Source organism: Neomonachus schauinslandi, chromosome 11 (genome assembly GCF_002201575.2).
Source record: "Neomonachus schauinslandi chromosome 11, ASM220157v2, whole genome shotgun sequence".
NCBI classification, from domain to species: domain Eukaryota; kingdom Metazoa; phylum Chordata; class Mammalia; order Carnivora; family Phocidae; genus Neomonachus; species Neomonachus schauinslandi.
Genome location: NC_058413.1, coordinates 34,669,160 through 34,682,175, shown reverse-complemented (window position 1 = coordinate 34,682,175; position 13,016 = coordinate 34,669,160).

Below are 13,016 nucleotides of genomic sequence, written 5' to 3'. Positions count from 1 at the left end.
CTGTTGAGGTAGGTGTTATTATAGGTGAGGGTATTGAGACTTTAATAACTTAGCTTACCTGCATAAGGTAATGATCATGGTCTATTTGACCTCAAAGGTCATGCTCTTTCTCGTACATGAAATACTTTATTTATAGCTTATTTTTGAAGTGTGCATAACAAAAATGAGTGACTAATATTTCTGAAAATTATGTTCATTACAAACAGGTAATGTAGGCAGCCTAGCTCTTTAGATAATTATTTTTTTCTTTATGATTAAGAATCATTTCTGCTCACTGTAAAAAATGGGAAGTAAGATTCAGTTGATATAATTTGGTTCCTTCTCAATGCTTTCTATGCTAGAAGATGGTAACACCAGTCAGAAACCAAAAACCTAGAAGTCATTCTTGTTTTCTCCTCCTTCCTCATCACCATTATCCATTACAAGTTCTACAGCATAGATCTTTAAAGTATGTCTGGAAATGGTCAATTAGTTCCCTTCTCTGCTCTCACACCCACCAGGACAACTGCAACCAATGGGTCTCTCTCATCTAATCATGCTCTCCTTTTCATTCTCCTCTCAGCAGCCAGACTCATATTTAATAAAACAAAAACCAAGTTGAATTACATCACTGCATTTTTGTTAACAGGAAATATTAGGTACTTGGTAGGAAAATACTCCATTGATGTTTTTATTTGAATTTCATCTTTAAACATAGGGGTGAAATGGAAATTGTATCTTATTTTTTATGATTCTATGGTTATATCCTATGTACGTTTATGCATTTTGATCTTTCTATATTTTTTATCATTTGCGTAAACTTCTTTTATATAAACCTATGTGTTTGCTACCAGTTCTGTTTGTCTTCTAACTCCATTTATGACTTTTTGACATGCAGAGTTTCTTAGCATTTATGTGGACAAAGGATTTCCTTGTGGGGGATGTGTGTTTGTGTGAGTGATGGACTTAACACTTAAAAAAATCCTTTCCCATTAACTCAGTTGCACAATTTATAATTTTTTTACATTCAATGGTTCTAATTTTGTTTTTAGATTTCAGTTGTCTTTATAAATGTTGCACTTAAAGTGTTAATGCAATTCATAGGTATTTTAATTACCTGCTGCAACATTTTAATAATTTTCACATCAAAATTTATTTCAGAGATAAACATATCCTAGTAAAATTTTCATGTTTATTTTACTAAGTATCTTAAAGGATGACAATAAAATGATACTTTTAAGGCTTTGGCAGGTAAATGATTTTGAATTGCTTGCATTGTTAGTATTTTACTTAGGATTTGTGCTTCCAAATTCTTAATGGTAGGATTCTTACTTTGTGGTTTCTTTGTCAGATTTTATGCCAGTATTCATGCCTCTCAATAAATTTATATCAATTTTCATAATTGCCTAGGCTAAAACTTAACTGAAATTTTAGGAAACACAATTTTCTTTATCCCTTACACAGACAATTATACCTTACCATCATGGAATAGGAAGGTACAGCCTTTGAGAATTCAAAGAACAGAAATAAGGGAACTAGTGTTGTACTAATTCCATTTCTATGTCTTTAAATTTTGTTGTACTAATTCCATTTCTACGCTTTTAAATTTTGTTTACCATAGCAATTAGCAGTACAGGTATGGAGTTGACAAAAATGTGAACATTGTTTAAAAAGAACTATACTAACATAGTATATGTTGCGGTAGAAAAGGACAGTCTTACATTCTTCAGTAAAATGTGAAGAAATCAAATGTAGATTTACTAAATGATGCTTTAACTTTCTTGCTATGTACAGAAAACTATTACAAAAATCCAACTTATTACTAAAATTCGTGTTGGAAAAATATTGTTCCTCTAGAAAAAAATCTGAATTTTCAAGCCCAGGGCTTTCTATTTTCTCATTGCAAGTTGTATTTAATAGCATATTTCATTTTTTTAAAGATTTTATTTATTTACTTGAGCGAGAGAGAGAGAGGGAGCTAGAGAGCAGGAGTGGGGGAGGGGAGGCAGAAGCAGACTCCCTGCTGAGCAGGGAGCCCAATGAGGGGCTGGATCCTGGGACTCCAGGATCATGACCTGAGCCAAAGGCCGACTCTTAACTGACTGAGCCACCCAGGCACCCCAATAGCATATTTTAAAAATAAAATAAAAAATAAGAAAATAAAAAATAAAATGCACTGGCTGAAGCTAGTGAGACTCACGTAAGAAGTCTGAATGTGTTTCTTTTGCACATGACATGCCAAACATGCATTTTAATTCTGACATTTAGCAATTCTGATATGATGCAATCTTGGGTTGCAGAAAAAAGAAACACATAAAACATTACATATCAAACTATAAAGATGATAACTTTTCACTCCAGTGTCTATTGCACTGAAACTCTAGTTTCTAATCTCATCTTAGAATTAATAATTAAAATCCATTTAGTTCCATATATTTAAATTCTAATTACGAGAAATAACTTCCATCAAGTTACAGAAGTATGTATAAAATAATATTAGCTTAAATTTATTATATAACTGAGTTTATGGAATTTATTAGCCTGAGATTTTACTGTGTCTTGGCTTATTCTTTACATTTTTGTATTTTTGATTTGTTTTTGTTTGTTTTATTTATTTTTAAGGTTTTCATTTAAATGTTTTATTTGTTTTGTTGGTTGCATGCATATAGGGGGGTATGAGAACTTGTGTTTTAGAAGTGTATGTCAATAACACAGTTACGTTTGAGGGACAGTGAGACAGTTCCTAAGATTATGGGCTCCCTGTTGAATGGTGTGGGAATGGAATCAAAGCTGCTCAAAATCTGAAGTGTTACATTTCCTTATTTGTTAAACAACAGCTGTATGTCTTTCTTTCCCCTAGATGGCATGCTAATTTTTTATAATTCTAGGTATTTATCATCTATCAATTTCGGGTATGGGTAAAGAACTCAAACTCTAAAACACTGGATTGAGGGGTGCCTGGTTAGCTCAGTGGGTTAAGCGGCAGACTCTTGACTTCAGCTCAGGTCATGATCTCAGGGTCCTGGGATCCAGTCCCATGCTGAGCTCTGTGCTCAGCAGGCTTCTGCTTGAAGATTCTCTCTCCCTTCTCCCTCACCCCTCCCCCCCCACTCACACACACACACACTCTGGCTCTCTCTGGAATAAATAAATAAATCTTTAAAAAAATAAAAAATAAATAAAAATAATAAAATATTGGGTTGAATGTCACAGTCACTGAGATATCACAAGAAAAATAAGTGAGGACCTTAAAAAGCAAAAATGCTGATACACAGATCAAGATGGAAATGTGAATCCTCCTGAACACTTCCTGGGTATAAGAATGTTGGTAAGAGGTGGAAATCAAAAAGGAAAAATGGTTTACAGTTTTTAGGTGATTTTTATTATTTTTATTAAGAATCTTTGAGGGCGCCTGGGTGGCTCATTTGGTTAAGCAACTGCCTTCGGCTCAGGTCATGATCCTGGAGTCCCAGGATCGGGTCCCACATCGAGCTCCCTGCTCGACAGGGAGTCTGCTTCTCCCTCTGACCCTCCTCCCTCTCACTCCCTCTCATGCTCTCTGTCTCTCGTTCTCTCTCGTGCAAATAAATAAAAAATCTTAAAAAAAAATTTTTTTTTAAAAAGAATCTTTGAGAAATTTTATCTGAATTAAAGTGTGTCCATTGCCATACTCCCATAGTGTTTAGACTGGTGACATAAATTAATATATTCTACAAGGTTCAATGAGCCATATCTTCTTTTAAATTACCTCCTGTTCTAAAGGATCACAGCTATGGAAATAAATAAATAAAATCTTAAAGAAAGAAATTTAAGTATGGCAAAAGTTTTATAATAAAGTATATCCAGTTATGATGTAAAAGCACAATTATGTGTGGTTTCATTTTCTCTCCATGTGTTGTTATAAAACGATGTGTCTAAAATGCACTAGTTTCTTTCTCTGTTAGTATTCCACATGTGTCCCACACTATTATATGTGTAACACACATTGGAGGAATAAAATGTGTGCAAAAGCAAGGAAAAGAGGTGATAGCTTCATAACTGAAATGTTACCGATATTAGCCCTTGTGTCTTGCAGGAATTCTAGAATGTACTGCTAGGGGAAAAAAGATAAACATTAAACTATATTTGATCAGAAACACTCTTTTATTACTGAAAGTAACAATAATGCTGCCAAATCTGATACTTACATGCTGACTTAGACTCAATATTAAACGGGAAAATAATGATTTTATTGTTCTCTATTCTTTGAAGTAACATGGTATATTGATTTCTGAAGAAAAGTAATCCTAAAAAAAGTGCTGACCAGCTTTCAAACTGGTCAATAACAAGTTCTTATTCTGCACTAAAAGTTTGCTAAGTGCTCAATAAATTCTTGTTTATTAAATTATTTCAATTACCATTCATATAGGAGATAGGTACCACTAATGCTGTTTCATAGACATCAAAGATCATATCTTATTTTAAGATCTCTGAAATCAACGTTTATCTTACAAGTAATGATATCTTACAAGCAATGATATTTTATAGCCGATGTTGGCCAGGGACTAGCTATGATATGGTTGTTGATGCCTAAGCATTAATAACCATGAAGAGTAGCAATATCAAAATTTGTAGACTGGGTGTCAAAAGCTTGGAAGAAAATCCAAGAGGCAATACTTAATCATTATTTTAACCGTGAGGGACCAAACAGTTGTGGAAAGGGGAGGTAGTGAAACAAATATGTTTATAAACATTGCTAAAATTGAAGTAAAAAATAGGCTAGATTTAGTTCATTTCAAAGTCAATTTAAGAGCTCGGTACCATTTTGTTTTTAAATATTTTATGAATTATCTTGAGATGTTGTATCATCAATGTTATTTATGGCACAAAAGATGGCATTGTATGTACAAACAAGGAGATCAATCAATTTGAGTTGAAAATTGAGTCCTAATCAATATCTTGTTTATATTTTTCTTTTATATATATGATAGTGTTATATATATTTTAAAGATTTTATTTATTTATTTGACAGAGAGAGAGAGAGCGAGAGAGGGAACACAAGCAGGGGGAGTGGGAGAGGGAGAAGCAGGCTTCCCACTGAGCAGGGAGCCTGATGTGGGGCTCAATCCCAGGACCCTGGGATCATGACCTGAGCTGAAGGCAGATGCTTAATGACTGAGCCACCCAGGCACCCCTATACTGGTGTTATATTATAAAACCTCTACCTAATAAAGACTATAAGAATTATCCCAATCAGTATAAAATAAAAATAAAGTTGAATTGGCCCAATTTTTCCTTAGAGGTATATAAAAAAATGGAGTACCTTACAATCAAAAGTGTTTCAGAATAGATAAAATATTATATTCCTATTTTATTGATGGGAAAGCTAAAGTTTAGGAAGGCTAAGCCACTTGGCAATTCTGAGACCTCACAGAGAATAGCTAATATCAACAAAATGTAAAAACCTAATTTTTAATCTATACCATAACATAATAAAGCCAACTTAGCATAAAGATTTTGTTGCCAAAGCAGACAAATTATTTTAAATGCATGAGGTTTAGTCAGAATGGCTAAAATTAACAAGTCAGGAAACGACAGATGTTGGTGGGGATGCGGAGAAAGGGGAACCCTCCTACACTGTTGGTGGGAATGCAAACTGGTGCAGCCACTCTGGAAAACAGTATGGAGGTTCCTCAAAAAGTTGAAAATAGAGCTACCCTACGATCCAGCAATTGCACTACTGGGTATTTGCCCCAAAGATACAAATGTAGGGATCCAAAGGGGTACGTGCACCCCGATGTTTATAGCAGCAATGTCCACAATAGCCAAACTGTGGAAAGAGCCAAGATGTCCATCAACAGATGAATGGATAAAGAATATGTGGTATATATATACAATGGAATATTATGCAGCCATCAAAAGGAATGAGATCTTGCCATTTGCAACAACGTGGATGGAGCTGGAGGGTGTTATGCTGAGCGAAATAAGTCAATCAGAGAAAGACATGTATCATATGACCTCACTGATATGAGGAATTCTTAATCTCAGGAAACAAACTGAGGGTTGCTGGAGTGGGGGGTGGGGTGGGAGGGATGGGGTGGCTGGGTGATAGACATTGGGGAGGGTATGTACTATGGTGAGCGCTGTGAATTGTGCAAGACTGTTGAATCACAGATCTGTACCTCTGAAACAAATAATGCAATATATGTTAAGAAAAAAAAAAAGAAGATAGTAGGAGGGGAAGAATGAAGCGGGGGAATCGGAGGGCGAGACGAACCATGAGAGACGATGGACTCTGAAAAATAAACTGAGGGTTCTAGAGGGGAGGGGGGTGGGAGGATGGGTTAGCCTGGTGATGGGTATTAAAGAGGGCACATTCTGCATGGAGCACTGGGTGTTATGCACAAGCAATGAATCATGGAACACTACATCAAAAACTAATGATGTAATGTATGGTGATTAACATAACAATAAAAAAGAGGAAAAAAAATGCCTGAGGTTTGCTCCTGGGGAACGGATTTCTGACTCAATTACACTGCAGGAGGAGGAAAAAGAACAGACTAAAACCCTGGGCTAGAAGTGCTTGCTCTGCCCTTGACCTCTGACCTTAGTCTCAACCAATGGGTTGCGAAAAAGAGCATGAAATTACCTCCAAATCATTTTTTGCCCTATGTTCTCTTGTTCATTTTTCCCTGTCAGATCAAAAATGTGTATTAGATAGCCTAGTACTAAGTGAACAATCTATGGCATTAGACTGGATTTTTAATTTTAAAATATAAAATCTCATGCTTAAGAAAGTTTTCAATTCCAATTATTTTCTAAGTATGCTATTCATTTTCACTGGGCCTTCACATTTGCTGGTCCATCTGCCTAAAGCCCTTTACCTCTGATTCTCTCCCTTTGGTTCAAGCCTCAGCTCAAAAAAAAATGTTTCTTCTTTCTCGGAGCCTTCCTTGTCATGCCCCTGCTCACCTTGATAGGGTTATGTCCTCCTCTGTGTGTCTTGAGAATACGAATGTAATGGCCATACAAGTGTTATATTTTAGCATGCTCTGCCCCTCTGCTAAATCTCTGTACCCAGCATATTGTAGGCCTTCTGTAAGTTATCAGAGAATGTTAAATGAAAAGGGAAATAGTAAAAAATAATTTGATCTTATAAACTTACGCTGCATTATTTTCTGTAGTTGATCAAATCACCTAACACAAAATATAATATGAATTTTGAAACAAATTAAGAAAAATAAGTCCTGGATGAAGCACTAAGGAAGAGATTTTGTCCTATCCTTCACAACGTAGAAATGCAGGGATTTAGCAGGGAGATGAGGACGTGGGTTTATCCACTGAAGCAATTTCTGATCAAAAATGGAAAGGTTTTTCATTTCTTTAAAAATATTAGGGCAGGACTGCAATTCAGTCACCTTGGTTAACTTATCTTAGCAGAGGTGCCTGAGGGTCTACGATCCACTTGAGATTCTTACTGTAGCTTGATTAAAAATATATTACAGAGCTGAGAGTGATAAAAATGCTTCATTTTCTTCATTCGTTATATAATAAATGTTTATTGGAGAGACTGAGGTATTTTCTTCAGGAGAAAAGTGATGGAAGTAATCATTTGGCTTACTACAGTCCTTCCAATGGATTTCTGGTATTTGGCTCCATATTTTATGTTGTTCTTTGTGAACAGTACATAAGGAATAGTGAGATGTTCCCCAAGATCTTGCACATAAAAAAAAAAATAGAGTTGACCTCTGAGATTTAAACTAATCAAAACTGCAGACAATGGGATGAGACAGAAAGTTCACTAAACCCACTGGAACTACTATCCAGATTATTAAATTGAAAGAAACATAGTCTTAGAAGAAGGAAATGACCAACTTAGAAAATTAAGTTTAGACTATCTCCCATCCCTGCATTTTCTTGATCCTTTACTACCACAACTGCATCTCCTTGCTATTCTGCCTTCCCAAGGGCTCCCATAAAATGAAAGTCCATGTATGTGAGTGTGTGGGTGGAGAGGAGAGAAGGTCATCTTATTCCAGCACAAGAATAAAGGTCACCTGAGCCTCGGTAAATTCCTCAAGTTAAAGTCCATTGTGAGGACTCCTTGAGCTGACGTTTTGGTGGTAGAAACACCTCCTTTAACTTACCACTGCGGGTCTCCTTTACCGACATCATTGTTCCTTTGATTTTTAGCCTAAAAAATGTATGTGACTGCATCCATATATTTGCCTCTTTTTTTTTTTTTCAAGGCACAAAAATTAGTAACTATTTACATACAGGAATTGCCATTATATCACCCTTCTAGAATCCAAGACATGCATGTGATATTACAAATGGGCTGAAATTCAGCTACTAGCCATGTTTCCAAAGTATAATTTACCACATTCCCCTCATCATCTGAGCACTTACATCTTACATGTTGCAAATTGCCATATCATTCAACAAATTCACTTAACAGAATCATAGAATCAAAAGTTAGAAGGGCACAATACAGCTATCTAATTTAACTTTCCACCTGAATATTTAATCTTGTACAATTTCTTCAAATTGTCATGTGAGGCCTGAACCTTGAGGAGCCTATTAATGAGACACTGGTGTAGCCTGTTGCATCAAAAGATCTGTTTGCAAAATTGTATATCTCTAGAGCTTCCAACATCTGTTACCAGGTCATGACATAAGTTATACAGAATGTTAAATGTTTTTCTGCAAATGTACTTCCCCAGGCTGGACTTTGCCCTGGTTTTTAATTTGTTCCTTAAATAGTTCTGACACATCTCTAGCCTAGCTGGTTGCTTTTGAATACATTTTATTTCATTTACATGGTTCTTTTTTTTTTTTTTTTAAAGATTTTATTTATTTATTTGACAGAGAGAGAGACAGCGAGAGAGGGAACACAAGCAGGGGGAGTGGGAGAGGGAGAAGCAGGCTTTCCGCCAAGCGGGAAGCCCAATGCGGGGCTCGATCCCAGGACCCTGGGATCATGACCTGAGCCGAAGGCAGACGCTTAACGACTGAGCCACCCAGGCGCCCCTACATGGTTCTTATAAAGAACAGTTCTCTCTAATAATTGTGTTATCTCAAGGATATTCTGATAACAGATACAAAGTGGAGTGGTACCTATTTAAAAAAAATTTTTTTTTCTTAAGCTCTACACCCAACATGGGGCTTGAACTCACAACCCTGAGATCAAAAGTTACATGCTCTAATGACTGAGCCAGTCAGGCACCACCACCCCCGACCCCACGTCCCTGAGTGGTACCTATTTTTATGTAACACTCCCACCACCTATGCTGGCACCATTATTTAGGTGACTGGGCAAGACTGGCACATCATACCATTGACAGATATCACATTTATTGCCAGCTGAAGCCCCTGAGTGTTCTCATTTCCTGAAGTGAATCATGCGAACCCTGTCTTCTTCATCCTATAGTTACATAGCACTCAGATCAAGTGAGGGACTTTGTCTTTCCCCATTCAGTTTATTGAACCATAATGTGATGAGAGAAATTATATTTCTGACTATCCTTCTGAAAATTATCCATAGTGTCAATTCCATTGTGTTGATTACATATGGTCTTAAGAGACCATACAAATGTAAACCACTGAGATAATCCTAATTCAGGAGTGTTTTTATGCTATTTGAGTTGTATTCCTTGTGACTGCTGGGCTAGAATACTACAATGACCAATTTTGGAATAATTCCCTGAAATCGCTTAGTCTAGCAGCAGCTCCGTGCTCAGCCTCTGTTCCATAATGGAACTCTAACAGTGGTTAAATCTTTTAGATCCTTGTTCTTGGTCACTGTGATCACCATGTTCTTGCCTTATGACTAGCAGATGAAATTCAGTTCAAAGTCTATTTTTCAGAGGGGTCTACAGTTTATCTTGAGTTATTTGGGCTTCTAAGATAATCATGGACAATTAGAGTTGCATGATCATACGAATTCAAGAATCAGATGACTTCTTGGTAGGTTTTGTGGTCTCTGCATGGTGCTTGGTATATGGAGCAAAGAGAGGCAGTGTGACAGAAAGATGAAGTCCTCAGATTCTATAGGTAAACTGACCGGGATTTCAAATCCCAGTTGTGTCGGTTATTAAATTTCTGACCGTGAGGAATTTACTAAACTCACTGTGCCTTGGATCTTTACCTCTGAAATTGTTTAGAAACCTCACTGTGTTTCAGTTTTCTCATCCACAATGCACAATGTGGTTAATGGTCACATTGTGGGTTAGGGATAGTTTTGTTTGGAAAAGTAAATGAATAAACATCTAAAAAGTGCTTAAAAATTGCTTGTCATATCATGTGAATATATATATTTTTTGTTTTATCCCTGCTGTCTTATTTTTAGCATGGATGCCAAACCTACCTCCTTGTAGTTATTCCACTTGTGTCTGTGCACACACAGACACACAAAAAGCAAGGTGTTAATATGCAAATCAACAGAACTTTACAGTGTGTTTGGGGATCAGAAAACATACACACACTTATACACATGCACAATATTGTGTGTGCAGATGTATGGATTCGGGGGGGAAAAAACAGGAAAATATAACTCCATAACTCAGTCTAAAACATTTTTGACATTTACCTTTAAAACAATGAGATATAAATACAAATACTTTCTTTTCCAGGAAGCGAGATTATTGTTCCTATAATATCATCATACTGGAAAGAAAGCAGGGCTGAATGATTCAGAAACTGAGACAATAATTGCACTAGACAAATGTGAATGGGGAAGGAAGTCTCCACTCTAGGGGACTGCAGTAGGGGAGTGAGACCAGACACATTCTGAACTCATGTTCACTGAAACAAAGAGCAGAAGGATTTCTAAGAGTGAGCATAGGAGGCATTGCAGGCCATTTGTGTTTGCTAATTGGCCTTAACCAAAGGAAAATTAAACTTTCTTGTAACTTCATGACAGGTGGTAGTTTTACAACTTGGAGCAAGGCACCCACCCAAGTGAGGCTCCTACCCTCTATACAGACTGGGGGCCAAGGGCACTGTCTTCCTGGATGATTACATTTCAGTGGGATAACTTCCAGGGCCTAGAGGAAAACAGACCTGGGTTGTAAAATGACAAAAGACTTTAAAACAAAGATTTATATATCAAAGAGGCAAAGGAAGAATTTACAATGAAAGATTTCTCTAAAGTAAATGTTTTAAGAAAAGGGAAATTAGAGGCCTAGAGTCAAGAAGAAGCCTGCCCAAAGTTTAATCAAGCTGAGGGGAATGGCAAGGCCTTCTTTGTCAACCTTTAACTTGTAAGTCAGATTATTGAAACAACAACAGCAGGATCATCTTGGGCACATTACTTAATCTTACTTACATCAGCATTCTCAGCTCTGAAATGGAGATTTTATTACCTGATATGTTGGATTAATTGTGAAGGTTTAAGGAAATAATGTAGGTAAAACATGTAATTCACTGCCTGGAGGATTAACTGTCACTCAACATAATAGTTGCTATTTTATTACTGGCATTGTTTTTACTCCACAGTACAATTTTATTTGCCCCATAAATCGACCTATCACTCTGAAATGTGACTCTATAGATACTTTATTTTATTTTATTTTTTAAATTTATTTATTTGAGACAGAGAGAGAGCACACAAGCAGGGGAACGGTCAGAGGGAGAAGCGGGCTCCCCGCTGAGCAGGGAGCCCGATGTGGGACTCGATCCCAGGACCCTGGGATCATGACCTGACCCGAAGGCAGCCGCTTAACCAACTGAGCCACCCAGGTGCCCCTCTATAGATACTTTAAAAGAAAATAAAAAACATTCAACCAAGTGTTTTGGCATTAAAAACAACACAGCTATTATCTTCTTGCTAGTTAATCACTGACACAGTTGAGGTTTTGCTCTGAAAAAACTTTTGACCTGCTTCAATAACATTAAAATCTGATGTTATAAACATACTTTTCACATTTAAATAAGTATTTTCATTCTATAAGTAACTTTATGTTTTAATACATAATCACTATTTTCCTTATAATTATATTTTTAGCACTGGGAAACATAGAATATCAAACTGTATAAATGTCAAGGAAAATGAGAAGTTTCTAAATGGCCATCTGCTGTTTGCAAAGTTCATAGTTCCAAAGTTAATAGTCTAATTCATTAAACAAAAAACAATCTATGAAAATGTGGTGTTAAATTAATGGTCCCAGTCTTACAAGGTAACTAGATGAGTAAAGTATGTTCTCTTTTTCAAGAATAGTACTAGCTTTTTGCTGTGAACAACCTCTTTCAAGAAGCCAGCTGATGAGTGGGGAAACTAATTGAATTTTAAAAGTATAAAAGGTATTTAAACACAGGATTGGATCCAATGTGTGTGGCCCCAATGTACATATGATTGCACAGTAATGAACTTCCACAATATTTCTAAGTGAACAATTCACTGGAAGGAATTATAATAAAGATCATCCAAACTATATAGATCTGCCTGTTTCCCAAGCTCAGAACAATTTAGCCCAGAGTATAGATCTACATGGACAAGCAATAAAATCTTATTATGCTCAATCAGAAATCTTCATTTTTTTAACAAAATTTATATGCTCATTTTTACAGACCCTTCTAGAGATATCATTTCTATGTATGTCAAATGTGATCAAAATATTCCTATATTAAATAGACCATTGATGTCTACTCATTTTATTCAGGGATTTTGGTGCTTAAGATTTGCCAACCATCAGTCTACTCCAGTGAATATTTTCCAAGTAGTTTCCAAGTAACCACTAGATGTTAAAGATGATTCCAATGAACCAATGGATATATTAGGAGTACCTTATTCTTTTTAGAATAGTTTGTTAATTGATTTAGGAGGAATATAAAAGAAATTCTATACTCAGTGTGGTAGGTAGATCAATGGCCTTCAAGTATGTCCAGGCCCTAATCTCCTGAATGTGTGAATGTATTACTGAAAATGGAAAAAGGAATTCTGCAGATGTAATTAAGGATCTTGAAATAAGAAGATCATTCTTAATTGTCTGAGTGGACTCAGTGTAATCATAAGGGTCCTTATAAGGGGGAAGTCATAAAAGTCAGAATCAGAGAAAGAT